Source organism: Anolis sagrei, chromosome 1 (assembly GCF_037176765.1).
Source record: "Anolis sagrei isolate rAnoSag1 chromosome 1, rAnoSag1.mat, whole genome shotgun sequence".
Classification (NCBI taxonomy): Eukaryota; Metazoa; Chordata; class Lepidosauria; order Squamata; family Dactyloidae; genus Anolis; species Anolis sagrei.
In genome coordinates, this window is record NC_090021.1 from 51,405,091 (window position 1) to 51,428,436 (window position 23,346).

At 39.9% G+C, this 23,346-nt stretch overlaps 1 protein-coding gene across 5 annotated transcripts in view; it reads right to left on the bottom strand.

Moving 5' to 3' along the window:
- The window catches only part of VIT (vitrin), a 60,743-nt gene extending 52,325 nt beyond the window's left edge, over window positions 1-8,418 (bottom strand). The window contains exons 1-2 of one of the 5 annotated variants that reach the window (XM_060753970.2): window positions 8,358-8,418; window positions 8,105-8,190 (exon numbers count right to left, since the gene is read on the bottom strand). The gene's annotated coding sequence lies outside the window, so the exon portion shown is untranslated. The other 4 variants (XM_060753971.2, XM_060753973.2, XM_060753972.2 and 1 more) reach the window with 4 other exon arrangements.
- Between the last annotated feature and the right edge of the window lie 14,928 nt (window positions 8,419-23,346).

Genomic DNA, 23,346 nt, shown 5'->3' on the forward strand with positions numbered 1-23,346 from the left:
ATAACAATGAACCAAGGCAGTTAAAATGATGTCAAACTGCATTCATTTCACAGCATGAGTCCTCCCCCCCCCCCCCCCCGCCACAGGAAGCTGGGGCAGGATAAACATGAGAAGCTCCCGGAGGGAAAAGTTATCTATTTCTATGGTTCCCCCCCCCCCCACCATTGCTTGAAAGCCTTGATGTTTTAAAAAAGGGGGTTCTAATCACACAGGAACTATAATGTGCACTTTTTTTGGCCAAATTACAAAGAGTACACTTTTTGCTGGACCTGTTCTGACTTACAAACAAATTCAACTTTAAGAACAAACCTACAAACCCTATCTTCTTTGTAGTTGGGGGCTGCCTGTGTGTGGAGCTATGGCTAAGTGCTGGCTACAACTCATGAAAACCAGGCAGATTGTCTTTGACAAAGGCATGGTGAATCTGATCAAGAGGGCTTTGAATGAAATCTTTGGTGATGGTAACATATCACTTTATCGCATGGATGTTTTTCTTCCTCTCTCTGCACTGCTGACATGCTGCTGGCATGGAGTCTATATATATATTAAAAATAATCTTCCTGTTCTTCGTGGCTGTTTGTTAGGGTGAGGAAAAAGGCCAGTCTGAGGTTAGTGCAAAATCAGAATAAAGGGGCCAGGGAATTGGGTAAAGTGCTATACCTGGCTCACAGCAATAGCAAGTATGGGCCTGTGGCTGCTCATTTCCAGGGCCTATTAGAGGAATGACCGGGGTAATAAGTAGGAAGTACAAGGCCATATTCTAACAATGTCTAGGGCTGGGCTAGTACTGGTCATTCTCAAAGGCTTGTTAAAACCACCAGTGAGCATGAATTTCTCAGGAACAAATCCTGCCATACTAACCATTTTTTAAACCAAACCATTAGTTTAGCATATGGTAGTAATGCTGTGGATGTCATTCATCTGAATTTCAATACAGCATTTGAGAAAGTCAGCATGATATTTGATTAGCAAGCTTAATGCCTACCTGTATGAGATGCTTTAGCTGGAGATCGTTCACCAAGCAGAGGATTGAACTCAAGGCCCATGAGGTCTGCCTTCCAACTCTATCATTATATACCACAACCACGATCTTTATGCTTTATTCATTCACATTTATGCATAGAATCATAGAGTTGGAAAAGATCTCGTGGGCCACCTAGTCCAACCCCCTGCCAAAAATCAGGAAAATTGCCTTCAAAGCACCCCCAACAGATTGCCATCTAGCCTTTGTTTAAAAGCCTCCAATGAAGGCTCCACAACACTCTAGGACAGAGAGTTCCACTGCTAAACAGTTTTCAGAGTTAGGAAGTTTTTCCTAATGTTGAGGTGGAATCTCCTTTCCTGTAGTTTGAGGCCATTGTTCCATGTCTTTGTCTCCAGGGCAGTAGAAAACAAGCTTGCTCCCTCCTCCCTGTGACTTCCCCTCACATATTTTACCTGGCCCTCATCTTGTCTCCTCTCAGCCTTCTCTTTTGCAGGGTAAACATGCCCAGCTCTTTAAGCTGTTCTTCATAGAGTTTGTTCTCCAGACCCTTCTCTGGACACTTTCCAGTTTGTCAATATCTCCCTTCAATTGCGGTGCCCAGAATTGGACAGAGTATTCCAGGTGTGGTCTGATCAAGGCAAAATGGAGGGATAGCATGACTTCCCTGGATCTAGACACTATACTATTTATGCAGGCCAAAATCCCATTGGTTTTTTGAGCAGCCGCATCATATTGTTGGCTCATTATTTTGAGAGTATTTGAGACTCAGCCTAAAAGTTAAGGTTGTCAATATTCCACTACTAGGATCACAACTATGACATTGACACTAATCTACAGTCAGATCACTGCCTCACAAAGGCTGCCAATCACAACTTCTTTTCATGCTCAAACTGCCAAGCATTGTGCCGTCTTAGTCTAATACCTGCTGAAGATTACTTGTGTAACGTCAAAAGAGATGATCCAGGACAACTGATCCAGTCAGAAGGTGTGAATGAAATCTCACAGGAGATTTAGACAGTTGTTTAGTAAAAAAAAAAAAAGTAAGTGAAAATTCACTACTACTGCTGAATAGCTGATATATTGGTTAGCTGGGGGCATTTGACACATAAATTAGGGCATATCAATTTCAAATGTTCGTATTTAAGGGGACAGCCCTAGTTTTGCTCATTTTACACTTCCCTCCTTTAAACTTCATGACAGATTTATAGCCTCCAGGAATAACACTCCCTTCCCCGTCTTTGGCATTACTTCCAGCTGGCAAAGGTTTTCCTTGCATTCAGTTAAGTGAAAATTATTTTGTTAATTTGTGTGCATCAAATTTGAGCACACAGGTGCTCTAGGAAAAGGCATTGCTTCTCTTCTCACTGTGGACCAAGGTAATTTTATCAGAACCCAAATATTCTTTAAATGGAGTAAGAAGCTAAGCCAGGAAATAAAGATTTTATTTGTAATAGCTCTCCTGTATGTCCCCGATTTAATAGATGGCATTAAATACCTATCTTGGAGGAAAGTGCAGCAAATAAAACCTAGTCCAACTTCAAGTTACTAAAAGGGTCCTTTGAGAGCATGAGGAACTGATGCTTATCCAGCCCTACTCAATAAAACAGTAAAGCTCTCCTTGTAGCATCCAGTTGTCAACACACACTGTTCTTGGCATTTTGGTGAAATGTTAAGCAGCCAACCTACATAGCCATCTTTGATGCACGAGCTGGAATTGGAGAAGCAATAATTTGCCAGCTGACTAAACAGGAAAAAAACAGCCCACCAGCAGTAATTTTCACAACATGATGAAGAGGAACCAGGACTTAAAAGGCTGAAGTGTCAGGACATTTTTGATCACCAGGACCACCAATCATTCAGGCTTTCATCTCCCTTCTGAACTTAGTTGCAATCTTGTTGGTAGCAGGGTGCAAAAGATAAAGGATTATCTCAGCAACAATATGTTGTTGACAACTATCCTGTTTCCAATGGAGAATACTGGTGCTGTGCTTGGTCCTTGAAGGAGCAATTAAAAACCCAATGAAAAGAGCAATCTAGTTCAATCTCTTGTAAGAACAAGACAAGCAGCTATGGAGGTAGATGTTGGGATGGCCAACACTGGCCCGATCCATCTGATCTTCCAGGACAGTACCTTTCCTTGGAGGAAAAAGGTGTGTATGCCTCATGGCTTGGTCCAGATCTCCTAGATTCCTCTGCTGCCCTTAGTTGTAGTCAAGGACATAGTTGAGGAGAAAATACTTTTCTGCACCACACTTTCCTGGGCCACAGTGATTCTCCAGTATGGTGAGATTGCCATAATTGGTCACACATTTTCCTCTGCTGAACTCACATTGTTTTTAGGGGATGTTCTGCTTCTCTAATTTTCAAGCGCATGGCCATGAAACCTATGCCTTTCCCCCACATCGGGCACGTGAATAAAATGCTTTCTGTTAAGCAGAGGGGCACTAATACTGCTATATCGATATGTAACTATCTGCACACATGGACCATCTTTTAAACAACAGTTAAAATTAATCTCACATCTAGCTTTTGTACATGAAAGAGGAGAGTGCTTTGTATTTTGTCAAGGACAGCAAAATGCATTGGTTGACAAGTGGCTTCCTTCTGCTGGACATTAAAATGGCCAGAGTTGGTTTTTTGAGCTGTGTTTTGGGACTGCCCTTGAGTACATGGATAAGGGAAAGGTCTACATTCAGCATTTACCACTACAGCACTGCACCTATCTTATAAAGCTCTCTCTCTTACACTGAAAATGTTGGTTTAACTGCATTGAACTGCATTATATGAGTCTACACTGACCATAAAATGCAATTTCAAAGTGCATTTTATGGCAGAATAGAAGGAGCCAAAGCGTTCCTAAAGAGTTCAGCTAGTACAATGGAGACTCCCAGTTTGTTAAATGTTTTGATTCCTGCAGAAACATCATACAATGATTTTTCTTGATTAGAAATATAAACTCTGACAATAAAATATAAATATAGAAACAGTTGACATTAACAATTTGTTAGATTAATTGGATGCCAAATGTTTCTAGGCAGAGGAATGTACTGCCTTGACTTTGCCAGTAATAATACTTGAGCACAAGTTCCCAGCCATTGCTCCCACAATCACAGCATTTTTCCCTACTGGAATTCATGTGGGAGAAACATATATTGGATCAGGCTCAGCGTATTCAGCATTGTTCAAAATATACTTCTTAGAAAAAACTATTCACAACCAGTGAAAATGGTGAAATATGTTCATACCAATATGTGAACATTCTAAGCCAACACTACTTAGATTAATGGATTGATATATATGAATGACTCAAAAAGAACATGATATAACAAGTTTGATGAAGCTAAGCAGATCTAGAAGCCCATTTACATCATGCAATTATAGCACTATGAATTCACTTTAACTGCCATGACCCCATCCCATGAAATCCTGGGGCTTGTAGTTTATGGGTATCTCCCTTCCAGTGACCAATCGATTAATGGTGAACACATGCATTTCATTGGGTTTTCTTAGGGAAAAAAAACCTCAGAACCCTTCCAGACAGTCTCAAAATGCAGGTTTAAAAAGTGGGTTTAAAAATTGTTGAACTTGACAGCAAGTCCAGACAAAGACCTGTCGGTCCTGGGAAATGGTTCCCTGCCATTCGTAGTGGTATTTTACAAATCTGCAAGATAGATGGGAGACATCTGGCTGAAGTTTTTTTTAAAAAAAAAAATTTCTCTGAAATGTGCTGGATCTCATATTTGCTCATGCAGAGATCTAAATGTACACACAAGCAGATTTCTTATTCTCTCTCCTCACCAAACTGTAAATTCAAGCTTTGTCTAATCTTGTAAAGATCAGAACAAATAAATTGTTGCAGAGAGTTCTAATTGTAATTGCTTTCCAACTGTGCTTCTGTTTAGCCACCTGTGTGTCCATGACCCCATTTTTTGACAGCCTGATCAGCTGTTTCTGGCTTTTAAAATGTGCGTGTGTGCTGGAGTAGTCCACAGCAGGGGATGGAAGGAAGTAATGTGTTTTCCATGATTGCAGGGATTCATTTAGCCAAGCCCCTTTATCCTAGTTTCTTCCAGGTTTTTAGGCATGTGTAGAAGGCCCCTCAGACGTGGTTTTGTCAGTTCCTTCCTCTGTAGTAAGTCTGAATTTTAGACTCAGATTGGACAAAGAATGTTGGCAGCCTTCAACTCTTTCTGCCTTCAACCCTTTCAAATTTTCCAGATTGGACTTTTGCATGCTTGGTGAACCATGTCTTCTGGAAGCCTCCAGGAAAGGCAACTTAATCATGTCAAATTATATCTCCCTTTAGAGTTGCTAGACTACACATTCTAACAGTCTGTTCTAGTATCACCAATGGAGAAGAATGCTGGGATATACAGCATTGAAGGCCACATATTCCCATCTAGTCCTAGACTTTAAGGCAGGGGTGGCAGTTCATTTTCATTGAAGGCCACATCAATTTTAGAGTTGCCTTCAAAGGCTCATTGAATCCATGGATGGAGAATCCATAGATCCAGAGGGCCAGCTATAACTTTTTAACAGTGCTCAGTGCTCTTTAGTTGTTACTCAGTATGGGTCCCCAGGTGTTATTAAACAACAACTATCATCAATTTTGGTTATCCACCTTGCAAACTGGGAATAATGGGAATTACAACCAAACAGCGCTTGTGGCTCTGAAGTTGAGGAAAGCTTACAGGACATTTTAAAGTCAGGCACCATATCCACAAGCCTTGTATCTAATTTCAAATCCCACTATCCTGACTAAACAGAACAAACTGCAGCTTTTCAGATGCTACTGTATCACAACTCCCATCAGCTATACTCATGATATCTAACGATGAGAAATACGGTCTAGCATGTTGAGGGCACCTAAAATGACATGGCGAGCCTTGGGTTTGATATATGGACCTTAAACTCAAGAGATTTTATTAGATTATCAGCCCTAAAATCTGAAAACAGGAAATACTTTACTATGACAGACAAAAAGTAGCCAGATGATAATATTCTATTTCCCCATCGAAATGCAGCTGTAAAAATATGATGACCACAGCGTACAGCATGATCGAGTCCAGCAACACCTGGAGCATCACAGGATCCCTGGCTCTGATATGAATGCACAGCTTAATCAGGATCATCTTGTCAGCAATCTAAACAAAAGATGCCACCCATGTGGAGAATGTAGCACTCCCCCCACCCCTTCCACTTTAAGCATATCTTGATAGCAGTCATGAATGGACCTTTAGCCCCAATCAGATTCCTTTTACTTTGTCTCCAGTACCAAAGCAAATGATTTCCTTTCAGGAACTGATGAGATCAACATCAAGGCAACAATTATCCACATTGAAAAAGGAAGGCAAGGAGAGAATAAATGCAAACAAACAAAACCTAATAGCATAGTGTTAACAATACATTGATCTATTCAGTAGATTAACTAGGGCAAAATTGATTTTCTATTTAATATTAGCCCAGATCCTAACTTAGCCAATCCCACAATATCAAGAGACTTCACAAAATACATGCTCTATCTACTATATCTCATCTATATCTAGTATGTGTGTTTATCTGTATAGCACACTCATACACATAATCCAATCATTTAGCTTTAACAACTAATTTTAAGCCATTTTCAGAGTCATTTTAAAACACTGTACTAGTTTATCTAATAAATAAAAGAAAATTATTTTTTAAACACCTGGAAAGACAAATACATTTCCTTTTTATGCCTTCATGTCTCCCAAACTATTAATAAAATCACATGAAAATAAAACCGGATCCTTGTCCATTCAAAATCAGGCACAAGTTGCATTCAGAATATAGTAATATGTTATATCATCCAGCCATATTAGTTTACTTTGTCATTTTTATCAGTTTCTCTTTGTTTTGTTTCATCTAACAATGAGATAGATGTTCAAATAAATTCCTGTCTGCCTAAAGCACTGCAGAAAGTCACTCTGGGTCCTGCATATTTAAAAAACCCCACACATTTCAACATGATTTCACCATGGCACAGCTTAAATGCAAGCTGTTTGCTGTGAAATTCCACTGGAAAATCTTGTGACTTGACTGAATTCCTTTTGCTTCAGTTTGACATGCTAATGAATGATGACATTTTAGCTGCATTCTGATTTGCCTTTCAGGAACCTGTTTGATTTTCCAATTAATGTGCGGGGGAAGGGAGAAGAAAGAAAGAAAAGAGAGAGAGAGAGAGAGAGAGAAAAGAAAAGAAAAAGAAAAAAAGAAAGAAAGGAGAAATATTGTCCTCAAAATAATTCCCCCACTTCCAAAATTGCACTCCTTTAATTTGCACTCGAAGTGACCACAAATATCAGCAACTTTTCAGAATGTTTTCTTTCCTCCTCTAAAAGGTCTTTGGGGAAGTTCGAACATGTTGCTACTGGTTTGGCACAAATCACATTGCAGAGACTTATCAAGAATCCAATCTCCCTGGGAGAAGGTGAGCTGCTGGGACAGGCTGGATAATGTTAGACCTCTTCAAAGTCTCATAGCACAGCAGCCATTCAGCACAAAGGGATATTTGGACATTGGTGGAGATGGGGGGGGGGGGGGCAGGGAGGGGATAATCTATCCCAGTGCATGCAAACATTGCTTTATCAATCCCTCTTTTCACCCTTCCCAAAGTTATATAATCTCCACTGAGAAGCCTGGATACTCAAATCAAGAAAAGCTAGCTTAAAGCAGAAATTGAGTGCAGAATTTGTGCAGTTTTACTTAAAGGTACACAACAAGAGCAACACTGAGCAACTAACTCAAGTCATTAAAGGGAAAGGGGGGCATCACATTTATTCCTGAGAAGGATGCAGATTTGAAAGTGTTACATGCATTCACAATGAAGACGAGCTTAAAAATTATTAAAGCATTTGTGTGTGGATGTGTGTCCACGCAAACACATGCATGCATCCTTTGCAAAAAAGTTCACAATGCCTGGAATCTACATTGCAATGGATAAAGTGATGGAATTCATACCACAATTCTGCTTTAAAGACACTTAAGGACATCATCCTACCCTACAAAACATCTTATTATCCAATATACAGAATTATCTGCTCTCTCCCTTACAAAAGCAGAGATACAAAAGAATCACAAGGAAATTGTCAGGATTACCTTGCTGGAGTGTGTATTAGTTTAAATCTCTTTCCTCCAAACAGTACGCCTGGATTACTTTCTCTGAAATTTTCTGTGCCACAAACCTATGACAACATTGATCTAAAGAATCAGAAACAAGCAAAAAACAAGAAAGAAAATCCACCCGTCAAGCTCCCGGTAGTTTGAAAGACACCTTAATTTCTGTCTTTCTCTCTCTTTCTCCCTCCCTCTCTCTCTCTCTGTCTCCCACCACAAACATAGAGCTCCTTACATTGATGTAGCTGCTGAATTAGGCGGTGCTCTTTTAAATTTCTTTTCCCTCCCACTTTTTCCCCTAGTTGGGATTTTTAAAAAAAATTGTGGGAACTAAATTGGCATGTAACATTTTATCAGGAGTGTCAAGGCTTAAGGAAAGCTTAGATTGCTTAGATTTCATCTTGGTTCCACCCAGTGAGTCTTTGTAGGCATTTATTTTAATGGTGTTGAATGAGATACTTAAGATTTTCTTTATAAGTGAGGAATTACAAATAACATACTGATTAGAATCTAATCATTCTGAGATGAAAGACATACAGATGCTTAAATGCAAATTAATGAATGGGACCACCACAAAAGGGCCACCCTGCTCTTTCAGTTCTTCAGATTCATCAAAAAGATTAGAAAATTGGAGGGAAGGGCATAGCCTTCCACTGTCTTGTTTTGGTAGTGACAGACTTGATGACTCCTCTGCCATGCCACTTTTTTCATCAAGTTTTTAAAAGTGCCAGGGTACATCTTAATGCAGTTTGAAGGAAACTTGAGAGTGCGATGTTTAAATGATGCACACGGTTAAAGGGTGGAGCAGTTTGCATTAAGGATGTTAAACCAGGATACGCAAAGTCAGTAGATATATTCCAAAATAGATCTAATGATGTGCATCAGTGTGCTTCAGTATAAACCACATTGCAAGGTGAAACCGATTAAGGGACAGGTGCATTGGCAGTTCGCACATATGCATTGCACTAAGAAGTAGAAAAATCCTACCTTGATTCATGCCCAAGAAGCCACAGATAGTTCAGATCCTGGAAAAACTTTGAAGTAGCCTCTGCTTTGTAGATAGTCAATCTCCATGCTTTGAACTGTGCCAGGACTTCACATGTAATCATCCGTACAATGAAATCAGTTACTTCCCTGCCAATTTCACACCATCTGAAGTGATGAATGTAGATGTGCTCCCATTTTCTATCTCTTTCCCCTACTTTCTTCTTTTGTATTCAGTCTTTTTCAGTTGCAGCAGCATGCATATTAACTCAGGAAGGGGAAAGAGAAAACGTGGAAGCTGAAATTTGTCCTTTCCAGTAGGTTCAGGTAAAAGCAAACTACTGCAGTATCTCCTAATTTGTGTGTTCTTGCTAGTTAATGACAAAATTTGGACCTTCCTCTCGTACATGTTTCCCTGTTCTCACCTGTGAAATATCGGAGGTATGTGAGATTGTTTTTGTTTTTGTTATCATTTCTTTGTAGTGGTATTCAGGGTGGTATTCAACAAAATAAACACAATGACAAACATTCAATGCCAAAATAACAAATGATAAATCAAATCAATAAGTAAAAACAGACTCAATAAAAATTATTAATAACAACTTCAACAGACATGATGCATCACAAGTGTTTACAACATGACAAGCTTTTAAAACCTTTAAAAAATTACACTAAAAGTACAACTTCCTAGAAGTGAAGACAGATATCCAACAAGTAGATGAAGTATGTATAAAAATGTATTAATCTTACTCCTCTCCATATGCCAGAGTGCATAGATGGGTTTTTTGCAACTTTTTAAAGGCAAGGAGAGAGGGGGTAGTTTTTAGTTCTTTTGGGAGAGAGTTCCAGAGGTGGAGAGTGATCATGGAGAAAGTCCCATCTCTCATTCCCACCAGCTGAACTTGAGATGTGGGTGGGACTGAGAGCAGGGCCTCCTCCGCATGTTACAGTACAGTTCCAGAGAAAGCCTAGACACTTGGTGTGCTGGGACACACATGGTACCTCCCCTGAGGATCTTAGATTTCAGGGGAGCTGATACAGGAGGAAAGGGGTCTTTCAGAGGTCCCAGTTCCAAGCCGTTTGGGCTTCATAAGCCAATATGAGTGCCTTGAAGCAAATTAGAAGCTGATGAACTTTTTAGAAGACCAATATTTTCTAATATTGTGGTATTTTTTCAGATATTGTGGTTTCTAAAATACACATCCTACACCAGTCTGTAGTCTAAGCAAGAAGTAATCAAAGCATTAGCTTAGATATGCTCTACCTGGAAAAGGATGCTACTGGCACACCAAATGAAATTGGCCAAAGGTAACTTTTTTTTCCGTGTCAAAAGCATTGCATAAAAAGTAATGCTTTTGGGTTGGAAAGATTAGTTGTTTACAAGAAGTGTTGCCCGGGGGACACCTGACTCTATTTACTCAGTCTTCGAGGAGGCTGTTTCAGAAATGCTAAGTCCAAGACATGAATCTTACAGGGAATGAAACCCCAGGTGAGAATTTTCTGCTGACCAACAAAATGAAAAGAAATACATATCATAAAGGTACCAGATCCCATCCAATCATGGAAACTAAGCAGTGTCAGCCCTGATTAGCACCTGGATGGGAAACTGACAATAAAAAGGTGCTGTACACATACAAAATTATCCTGTTTCTATGATCAATGGGTGGATGTAATCAAAATAGTGCAAGGTTTGTTTGCTTTTTTTGCATGAATATAATAGCAATCATAGAATAGGTAAAGTGATGGCTTAGTAGCTGAATAGTACTGTAGTATATTTTTCAAATTTAAACAAGTTTTGCAGACAATGTGAGCCTATGAGATGAATTATTTTAAAACAAAGATAACAGGAAGACAGGCTAACCAATGTAATGTGTGCTGTGCTACATAAGTCATTTGAAAATAACTAGTTTCCTTCAGAAATCACTTGCTTGAAAATTTGGAACACTGACAATACGCCCATGTTTTCTTTTACTTCATCAGACTGCTGAAAAATGATAAAGGGGTCACTCCACCTTCAGTAGAGAAACCTAGAGCAATGGGTATTGGTGTGTACTAGTCTGTCAAAGGATATTTTCTGAGACCTATTTTGCCTAGATGACGCTTTTCTTTGTTCTGTATTTAGAATTTAAGTTGCCCACAAATTTTATGTTATAACTTAACTACTGTGAGCAGCAAAAGCCCGGAGTTGTACGGTGCCCATTAAATTTGGAAGCAGGAAATGCCATAGGGCTTGGTTCAGGCAGTGTGTGTGTGTATGTGTGTTTTGCATGTGAGGAGTTTTGTGTTTATCATACACCACAAGCATCTTGTTAAACTCTTGGGAGCCTAAATTGAGGGTGCCAACTTCAGAGGCTGTGTTGGTGAGTCTGGGTGTTGCCCATTTCTGGTGCATGCACCAAGCAAAGCTCCACTGACTCTCAAGATCATTGGGTGAAATGTTCCTTCAGTTTATCTTTTAACAAGCTTTGCCTTGGCTTTTAAAAGTAATCATCACTGCTGAAAAATTGCTATCTTTGATTTTGATTCAAGAAGTCTGTACCACATTAGTCTATCCATGGGTTATTGAATGCTCTGTGGGCCAGTGTTGGAAAGATACTGCTGAGGAGATTGATTATAATTGTCCTGCTAAGGGAGCAATGGTAGGATGATGCTGTGAGTCTCAGAGCATCATCCTACCACTGTTCCATTATCAGTGAGTTCAGATATTATGGGCAACAAATACCAAAATCCTCCAGAGGTATCTTCCAAATAACAACAACAACAGCAACAACAAGAACGTGTTATCGAACAACAACTACTGCTTTCATTTTTCCCTTAAAAAAACCCCTGTGATACAAGGATGATAAATAAAAAGCAAAAAAAAAAGTTTATTTTCAGCTAATCCAATGACTGAATAATGAAGGTTGACAGGAAATAAGAAAACAGAAACAACTCTAAATATTGAAATTTTGCCAGCATCCAAGGCCTTCTGTGTATGTGCTGGTAGTGATATTTTTGACTTTTCCCTTTCGAAGAATTCTGAATGCAGTTCATGATTTGGCATTGCAGAGATTGTATGTGTGCCTGGAGGGGGAGGGTTGTAACTAAATATGTGTTTGACAAATGCAGGATCAGACACATCATGGCATGAAAAGATTCAAAAATATAAGCAATCTCCCTTTTGGCCAATAGAGGGAGAAATAGATCAGGCCTCCAACCTTACTATCAAAACACAGCAGAAATAAAAGTACAGCCTAGGCATGGATTCAACCAGTCACACTTTGAAAATATTCAAGCAAAAACCCATTTCATTATGCCATTGTATATAATGAGATTTGGGCATCCATATATTTTGCTAACCATGGTGTGTGGGGGTTTGTGTCTTGGAACCAAACCCCAGCAGATACCAAGGAATGTTGATACTACAAAACAGGATAAAGAAAAAAATCTTTAAAACAAAACAAAACAAAACAAAGCCAGAGCTGTTCTACTTTGGAACCATCATGCATGGCCAAGAGGGGTTTACATCCATACTGCCTTCGGTCCTCGTACCTGTGGGCGTAGGTACTGATTGTGTTGAGTGCAGAAGGTTGAAATGTCTCCTTCCCAGAAATGATGGACCTGATCCTTAGTGGGTCTCTATATGCTTTCTTCCAAGTGAAGAAAGAAAACAAGTCTTTCCTGAAAGTAAGATGTTTAATACAGCATCTTGAGTTCTATTCATTCAACTGAATGTGTTAACTCCTCAAATAATTGATTTGAGGGTCTACTTCGGTTAGAGCCAAACAACAGATTGTGGGCCATTATGCAATAGCACAGAAGATATTTCATTATACGTACTCTGTTCCACTGTATCGTTGAAATAGTGTGGTACTTATCAGCACCCTCAAATAGGTTCAAGTTTGGAAAGCTTTTTATGCAGTCAGAATATTGTGTAAAGTAAGAGGAGGCATAGCCAATCCCCGCTCATCCAATTTGTCATCTACGTATCATACAGCCAGCTATCCATATGGAGCTGCTCATTGCAGGTGACAGTAAGCACATTAGTGGAGCAGGGGAATTACCTTAAAACAAGTGAATATAGTACTCAGGCAGTTAATCAGATCTTGACTCTTTCACGGTCCTGAACCAAAGTGAGAAAGTACACTACTAAGAAGAGTCGTCGTGGTTTGCTGTTGACACTGAGTGACTCTTACCATTTGCTTTGCTCACTGATGTAACACTAGGCCTATAAAATATAATCTCAATAACAGATTTTCTTTGTGCTGTGCCTCAGAACTTTTCCAACAGTACTGCTGCTGAGATTTCATGTGGCACCAAGCTGCCAAAGCAGGAAGGCAGTGCCAGCAACAACTACTTAGAGTCGGCTTCCATGAAACTGAACAGATGCTCTCTGTAGCAGGCTTATTTCTGGCTACTTCATTTGGGGCTCTGGGGATTAAACAAAATGTGGGGTTTTTTTCCTGGAGGGAACATGCTGGAACCATAGTGCAGCATTGGCACCGACACATTTTCAAAAGTCTCTTCAGCCAATGTGATCAACAGAGATTAATTTATTTCTCTCTTCTCATTTCAAGATAGCTCCAAGGCTTCATAAGAAGCCTCTTATGAAAATCTGCCACGTTCCCTGCTCTGAAAACTCACATACTTCAGCTAAGAACACTCCCCAGTTTTCCTAACCAACATGGGTGGTGGAGGAGGAAGCTGAATGATACAGCATGACCTAACCCACCTAGGTTGCCTGTAATAGTGTTATGAGCACGGTTTTATAACACGACTCTCAAGGGGGAAATGTTGCCTAAGATGTTCACATAAACTGAGTTTGACATGTTGGCTGCTTCCATAAAGGGGCAAGATACATACAGTAAAAGAGAGATGCTGTGTGAGGAACCAACTTGAAACTCTCTTAATGAATGCTTAGTACGATCCAGAGCAAAAACCCATAGGGGTTCCTGCTTTGAAACTCTCAGCATTATTATCCAGAAGATATATGTCCTCTTTTCCGTTGGGTGATCCTCTTGAGCTGAGAATAACTTCATTCTTTGGAAAAGTTTGGCTTATACAGCTCCTAACAAAAAGGGTGAAAAGTATGCTCCTGTTGTTTTTGAAATTCATCCATTAAAAGTGCAAAAGAACTTGAATATTTAGAAAACAGGGTTACAGTTGAATATATAAAAGAACAAAACAATGACCCTAGATCAGGCATGGGCAAACTTCAGCCCTCCAGGTGTTTTGTACTTCAACTCACACAGTTCCTAGTGTTGAAGTTCAAAACTCCCGGAGAGCCGAAATTTGCCCATGCCTGCCCTAGATGCTTAAAGACATAGACATAGTGGAAGATTTTCTACATCCCCGCTCAATCCTTGATCAAAATGAAGGCTGTGGTCAAGAAAGACAACTAAGAAGGCAGACAAATTGCAAATGACAAGAAACTGTTGGAAGGCTCTTTTTTTTTATCAGAGGGAAGTTATTAATTATTTGTAAAAGAAATAGTTTCCAGACTGTTTCCCAATGGAAGAGTGTCGGGAAAGGAATGCTGTCTTGTGATAGATCCAAGGCAAATATACTGTTGTTCTATTGCTACATTTTTCTGCTTTGTGTGATAAACCCTTTAGATTTGAAAGGAACAAGAAAAAATCCTGAAGCCTAAAAAGTCATATTTAAATACTAAAGTCAGAATCATTTAGACAATAGTATTTCCAATTTTATGTGAAAATTAGTCATTAAAGGAAATTGACAGGAAGAGAATCAATTTATTTAAAAAAGAACTTCTGGAGAAGAGTTCTACAGATGCCATGGACTAGTGAAAATTCAAGCAAATGTGTTTGGAGAAAATCTGATTTTTGCCTTCAATCTGTCTGTATCTTATCTGGTCCTTTGGAGGCTTGGCACTTTGGGCCTCAAACCCACAGTTGTAGCAGAGCTGAAATTACATAACAGATGGAGACTCCACCACACTCCTAAGTGGCATAATACACAGCTGACCAGCTCTTACCTTTAAGATGATTTTCCTAATATTTAGTCCCTGGACAAGTTTGGAGAAGAATCAGGCTAAATCTCCATAGCCAGACATGAAATGATTATGGCAAAACAGAAACCTGCAGTGGACTTTGGTGGATATCTGTGTTAATGTAATCACTTTGTGTCTGGCTATGGGGGCATAAGTTGCCTCTCTGACCCTTCTTGAGGTACAGAGTAATCATACAGGGAGGCTTCAGAGGCTGCATGTGCAGGGGGTGGTGGTGGTGGTACCTAATGTTATGTCCATAGGGATACTAAGGTACTTGTTTATAATGCTAATGTCCTCCTAACCTTGCTATATGCCTGTGAAACGTGGACTATCTACAGACATCACATGCAACTCCTGGAATGATTCCATCAGCGTTGCCACTAAAAATCCTGCAAATCTCTTTGGAAGACAGTGGATAAATGTCAGCATGCTGGAAGAAGCAAAGACCACCAGCACTGAAGCGATGATCTTCTGCCATCATCTCCACTGGACTGGCCACATTGTCCAAACGCCCGATCACCGTCTCCCAAAACAGTTGCTCTACTCTGAACTCAAGAATGGAAAATGGCATGTTGGAGGACAGAAAAAGAGATTTTAAAATGCGCTCAAAGCTAACCTTAAAAACTGTGGCAGAGGCACTGAGAAGTAGGAAGCCCTGGTCCTTCAGCGCTCTAGCTGGAAGTCAGCTGTGACCAGCAGTGCTGTAGAATTTGAAGAGGCACTAATGGAGGGCAAAAGAGAGAAACGTGCCAAGAGGAAGGCATATCAAGCAAACCCCGGCTAGTAGCGCCTTCCATCTGGAAACTGATGCCCTCACTGCCGGGTAACATGCAGGTCAAGAATAGGGCTCCTTAGACACTTACGTCCCACCACCACGACACCGAACTTGGAGGACAATCTTACTTGGACAATGAGGGATCGCCTAAGTAAGTAAGTTAGTAAGTAATGGGGGCCTTTCTGACACTCCTTGAGGTACAGTCAGAGTAATCATATAGGGAGGCTTCAGAGGCTGCATGTGGGCGAGGTGGTGGTGGTGGTACCTAATGTTATGTTTGCATGCCAAACTACTACACTACATTACACTGGTTCATAAAGGGTTGCACCTAATGCCTTGTAGTCTCCCAAACTAACTTTTACAACATTGTGGATGTATTGATGACTGCAACAAATTGCTATCTAACCAAGACATTGCACACATCTTTATTTGCTAACCACAAATTTATTCTTCTAGAGTATGTTCTTACTTTGCCAAAGCTGTACCATTTATGAGGAAGATAGTATTTGTGTTTGAAACCTTGGTCATGTTGTGCTACTTTTTCTTGTAAGTCTACATTTAAGGAACATTCTTAATTTTCATTAATTTTCCATGACTAATTTTAACTATCCTAGACTTTGATATCATTGCTGTGATATGGTCAGATTTTGACTCATATTTGTATTTATATTGTTATATACATTGCTGTGTAAGCATATACTCTGAGGAGATCTGCAAATAAGTGTGTAGATCAATAAAAATTCCAGAGCCCTGTGGAAATACTAGACATGCCCTGGCAAGCTACACTTGTTGAGATCTAACTCAGAAACTATGAGAATGGCTAGCAGCACTCAGAAAATACAAAGCTAATTATGTAGGCAGAGTGGACATGAACAAAGAGTGTCACCTATTCTCAATTTAAATTCCACGTAAGGTGCTTAAAGGGATAAAAAAAGAGTTTGAAAGCCTTATTGGAAAGCTGACTTTGAAGATACCTGTTCCTTTGTTAGGTTTAGAAAGACTGAACACAGCGCTCCAAATCTTGTTAAAGGGATAAAACCTTCTAAATATGGCACCGGCCGACCTGTTCTGGCACTGGTCTCTGGGCTGACCGAGTATGTTAGACCAAGTGTCTCCTCAATTACAGTGTTCTGATAAATGCACTATCCCTGTCCTACACTGAAAGACTAATACAGATTGACACCACTTTCCTACTATTGCTTGATTTTATGGATCCTAGGATTTGTAGTTTGGGAAGGTAGCAGAACTCTTTAGAAAAGAAGCCTAAAGACGTTGGAAAGCAACAACTCTCATGAATTCATAACTGAGAACTTGTAGTTAAAATGAACAGCATTGGTTCTCCAATGTAGATGCACCCTTAAGCAACGAGAGAAGTCTCAGGTAGGATCAGACCTACAGCCTCAGGTAGCTAATTCTGGATATTGTATGGCAGGGCAATAATTTGCCAGTTAAAATACAGAGCTTGGAAAAGTTACTTTGTTACTACCAGAATCTTCCAGAATGACCAAAATGAGCAATTCTTTACAAACTGTAGGTGATTCTTGTCACCTACAGTTTATGAGTGGAATAACCACTCATTTTGGGTTTCTTCTTTGCATGACAAAAGAAAACAGCCAGCATTGGATATTATGAAATACGTTGTTTGACTGAGAGGTGACATTTGATGCTTTGCCTGAAGCACTAACCTGTCCAGCCCTGCTGGCATGCCCTCCATTATTTCACAGATGAAAATTGCAAATCAAGACACTTACAAATTGCTAAAGACCTTTAGCTGATAACCTACATGACAGAAAAAGTTTGTGGTAGGGTTGTTTTTCCCCCCCTTAAATCACATTTAAGAATTTTAATATTATTTTAATCTTGTTCTGAATTGTAATGTCATTTAATTATTTGAATAAATAATATTTTAGTTGTATTTTGGTTATTTTAAATGCTGTATCCTTTAACCCTTCCATCTATCATATGGAGAAAGGTGGGATATAAATAAAATAGAATAAATAATGATTGCAGCAAGTAGACCAATTGAATCAATTGTTGGATTTAGGTAAATCCAATTGGTGTAATGGTTTTACTCTTTTTTTAAAGCTTAATACAAGTACATGAACCCTGTTTACTCACCTTTAAACGCTAGTTTTAGGGCTACAGGAACCCTAGAAAAGTGGGAAAATGTAAAATAAAAATTCTGTTTCTTTGTGACAGAATATCACTTTAAATTATTCACAGAGTTGTACCTAGAGTCCTAGAGATATCATATTCATCAAATCCTTAAAAAAAGAACCAGAAAATGTGGAGGACCAACTGTACATCCATTGCACATGGGCCAAAACGTACAACCAGAGGTTTCACATATGTGTATGACAGCAATAGGATTCTGATCATTTTTTTTTACATGTGTGCTATACTTTCAATGGCCTTCAATGGACTTTAACAAGATCTACTGTCATTGATCTTGTGAATTCATAGAATCATAGAATCAAAGAGTTGGAAGAGACCTCATGGGCCATCCAGTCCAACCCCCTGCCAAGAAGCAGGAATATTGCATTCAAAGCACCCCTGACAGATGGCCATCCAGCCTCTGTTTAAAAGCTTCTAAAGAAGGAGCCTCCACCACACTCCGGGGCAGAGAGTTCCACTGCTGAATGGCTTTCACAGTCAGGAAGTTCTTCCTCGTGTTCAGATGGAATCTCCTCTCTTGTTGTTTGAAGCCACTGTTCCGGATCCTTGTCTCCAAGGAAGCAGAAAACAAGCTTGCTCCCTCCTCCCTGTGGCTTCCTCTCACATATTTATACATGGCTATCATATCTCCTCTCAGCCTTCTCTTCTTCAGGCTAAACATGCCCAGCTCCTTAAGCCGCTCCTCATAGGGCTTGTTCTCCAGACCCTTGATCATTTTAGTCGCCCTCCTCTGGACACATTCCAGCTTGTCAATATCTCTCTTGAATTGTGGTGCCCAGAATTGGACACAATATTCCAGGTGTGGTCTAACCAAAGCAGAATAGAGGGGTAGCATTACTTCCCTAGATCTAGACACTATGCTCCTATTGATGCAGGCCAAAATCCCATTGGCTTTTTTTGCCGCCACATCACATTGTTGGCTCATGTTTAACTTGTTGTCCACGAGGACTCCAAGATCTTTTTCACACATACTGCTCTCGAGCCAGGCCTCCCCCATTCTGTATCTTTGCATTTCGTTGATTCACACAACTGCTGTTGTGTGCTTCTCTTTGATCTCTCCATGGATGGAATGATAGTATGTTGAACGCACCTCCTCAAGCATCAGCCTCAAAGAGTGCTTTACAATATTTGCTGAGGTCATTCATTCACGATAACGTAAATGCCAGCTAATCCAGCCTTCTTTGCAATTTGTTACCAGCTCTCCTGCACAGCGGGAGATTTTCTAAATGGCATTCATGTGAAGTCTTTCACGTTGCTTCAGTGTAATTGAAAATCCCTCCCACTCCCTTAACCTCAGCTCCTCCCAACCCTTTTCACAAGGATAACAGCACTATGGACAAGCCACAGAGAGAAAAATGAAATGAATAATTCTGCCTTTCATTTACAAGATGTCTTGAGCTATAGTTATAGCTTTCAAACATTAGACACATGTCAGGCGAAATCATGGCAGAATCCTCGTTGGAAGGTGATCTGGAACTTCCTTTGCGAAGCTGCACAGAGGAAAAACCACCTTCAGATATTGGGAACATAGAAACACAGAATTGAAAGGGACCACAAGGGCCATCCAGGCCAGCCCCATACCACACAGAAATACACAATCAGTGCTCAAGGAGGCAACCAATATTACTTCCACAATACCCCTTCCCCTTCTTCGTATAATTGTAGCCAGTGGACATCTGGGTGCACACCAAAGCCAGTCAGTGATTGGGCAGGGTGCAAAGCAGTAGCTAAGCATTCCTCCATGGAATTTTATTCTGCCAGGAAGTATACCACAAATGCAGCTGAGCAAAGGTTGTCTGTTCAGCTGTAGTCCATGGGTGTCTGGATGTAGCTCTGTTACCTGGCAGCAGACTGATCATGGCTGGATGCATCTACTTGACTTCTTTCTAGGGCTGCACAAATAGGAGAAGCAGCAGGTGGGAGCACCAGAGGCAGTATTCTGGGACAGTTATGCACTCTACCAGTAGTACAATAGTAGTACTGCCTTAGCCTTGACTTGATTTTTCTGAAGCTGTTCCATTCTGTCATCAGTACTCTTGGACAATTCTACAGTGCTTTCAGTGCAAATATCTGGCCCCAATTCCAATTTGGACCATGACAGATGTCTCTCATACCTAATCCATAGTCACATTCTGTCTCTCATACCCAATGTCTCTCATATCCAATCCATAATCACACTCTGTGTCAACTCGTAACTGAGAAAAAATTACTATGCCAACTGATGCAATTGTATGTCTTAAAGGTAGGTGGGTTGAGAGGCACAGCCATCATGCCCTTCATTATCTAAAGGTGAAGGCTAAGAGAGACTTGGCAAGATGATATGTCTTGGAATCCCTGAAGCAAAACAATCAGCAGCCAAAATGAGATACATTTCATGGAAGTCTTTTCATGCAAATAGTACCCATTGATATCAAATGATAGAAAGGGAATATAATATTTATTTGTGTACTAATGCATAACTGTGCATTAAAATGCTCTGTAAGTAATCAAAGATAGAGACAAACATTATTGCATAGTAAGAAAGAATTGAGTGAAACTCTGTAAAAGAAAAAATGTGAAGCAGCCAAGCAAGAATGCTTGATAATGAAGTTCCTGTCTTTTATTTGTAGTTTGTTATGCAGAAAGTTGGATGTCATTCACAGTGTCAAACATTACTTTCTGACTTCTAGGAAAGCCAAACACACACAGAAAGAATTGTTCCACCTGTATGGTCTGTTGGCCTATCTGTTGCTTAGTTGTGATGCTCTTTGCTGCGCTCCATTAAGAAGCCTGTTGAGTGTGCTTGATAAAGCTTTTCCTTGGGATCTATAAGTAAATCAGTACAGGTCAGGAGTGCTTTCCCTACTTAACCTGGACTCCTGCTGATTTTTTTACACAGCTGGGCAGACAGCCCTGTCACAACATTGTAAGGCCAATTAACATCCCTGCTGGAGAGTGCAAGATATCATGCCGGGGCTTTTTCATCAAGCAACAAAAAATTCTTACAAGGCATTTGGAGGTTTAGTGAAATGATTGTATTGGGAGAAAGGATTGCAAAGACCTCTTAACGTGTTATGTGACTAGATGTTGCCATTTTAAAAACAGTTTTGGACTACAACTCCCAGAATCTTTCATACCAAGTCAGAGAGGCTGTGAACTGGGAATAAAAAAAAATAGTTCCAAGGTCCAAGTTCAAGTATGAAATTTAACTGAGGTTATGAGTAAAAAGACTGTGAAGCCCAAATCCTATTACTAGTCAAAACAAGAGTAAAACTGTTAAATCAATTGTTGAATAATAATTCAAAGCTTATAAAAAGTCTGTTCCTACTTTATTATGATCATCTTGAGGCTGCTGTGGCTGCAAAACACAAACTGCCAAAAAGTCTGCAATTTGTATGAAGAGTGATACAGTGCTTTAAAAAAGTCCCAGGAAAGTCCAAGTTCAGCCAAAAATGTGTTGAAGCTGATTCCTGCAAATTGGTTTGGCCTATGATAAATGTAATCACTTTCTCAGCCTCAAATTTGTTTCAGGCATGGCAGTTTGATCAATCTGCAACAGGCTTGAAGCTGGGTTTATAGTATCAGCACAGAAATGCCTTTGCAGACAGTTTCATTGTCCAAAGGTGGAAGGTGCAAAAAGGGGATCAGGTAGTTTAGATGTGCTTCTCACTCACAGTGATAATATGGTTAATCAGGTGTAAGTAGCAGAATCTTTAGGTGGGAGTGACCATGTCTTCCTGGAGTTTCTTTTACAATGGAAAGGGAAAGCCAAGTAAAGAATCTACATGATAGATTATAAGAAAACTGAATTCAGTAAAAATAGGGAAACACTGGATGGCCTATGATCAGGAATACCAAAAGAAAAGGGAGTTCATGGTGATGAGCATTTCTTAAGACTATGATACTGAAAGGCACAGTTTCAAACAGTTTGAGTGAGGGGGACAAATTGAAGGAAACTAAAGAAACCAGAATTAAAAGGACATGTACAAGAAATGGAAAAGTGGAGGGATCATCAAATAGGAATTCAAGCAAATAACCAGCATATGTAGGGAAAAAGTCAAAACAGCTAAAGAGAGATGGAAACCAAGAAAAAGGACGTTTTCGTGTCTGTAGCAAAAGGAATAACAAGAAAATGTTAAGATCACTGCATGGAGAAGATAGAAAAAATGCTAAAAGGGGACAGAGAAAAAGCAGAACTATCTCTTGCCTCCTTTGCTTCAGTCTTCTCACAAAAGGAAAATAACCTGAAGAAAACGGAGCAGATCATGTAATAGGGGAAAATGTAGCATTTGAAAAGTTCAGGAAGTTTAGGGCTTCTCCATATGAATTCTTCGGGGACAGATGAAACATATCCAAAGGTAATAAAATAACTGGAAGAAGCAATATCTGAAGCACTAATAATAATCTCTTAGAATTCCACAAGAATAGGAATGGTCCCAGCAGATTGGAGATCATATGTTGTCCTCATCTTGACATAAATACCAGGCTTACAACCCTGTCTCCATTTTCCACAATATTGAACAAAAGCTGTGGTTCACAAAAGCTGGTATTTCTTAGTAGTTTACTAGTGGCCATTGGCTTGAATCTTTAGGGGGGAAAATGGAGTCAATTGCTGTGAATTGTTGAACTGAGAGGAATGTGACTACTGGGGTTTGTCTGATTAAAGTTCAGCACATCTACTCCTCCTACTTTGTTTTTGACTACCAGAGAAATGTAATGGCTTTGCCTATTGTGGAAGTCAAACAGCAGCCACACTGTTAAGTTAAATAAGGAAGACTTCTCAAGTAACCTTTTTCCAGGGATTCTTTCCACAAAGGAGGTGCTACTCCATTCCCAAATACTCCCAAGCACTTTTACACTCTGCTTCTCTCATTAATTGGATTATTTGTTTTCAAGCATCTTGCTGAGAGAGTCAAGTTGTCCCACGCCTGGTTAGCAAAAGCCAAGCATTAATTTGCAGTGGGTTCAAAATGGTCTTAAAGAGGGTGAGTAGCCAACGCAGGAAGGCTTGCTCTGGTTCCAGAGCCTGCTGTGTCCATTTAGATCATGCTGAGCTCATCCAGAGGCCCGGACATCTGAATCAGCTGTTCAGTGGCTTAACCATCATGTATGATCAACATGAAGACCCAGTTCTAAAGAGGAAAGGAATCCAATTGAACAGCTACTGGGAATTCTAGAATTAACTACTTCATGGAAGAAAAAGAAATTCATGAAATGGAGATGGTGGTCATGCTAAATCAATGTCAGCAATGGATCCTGGAATGTGAAAATAGAAGGCTGAAAACTCCAAAACAAGGTTAAGTGTTGTGTCACCCCTCGTCT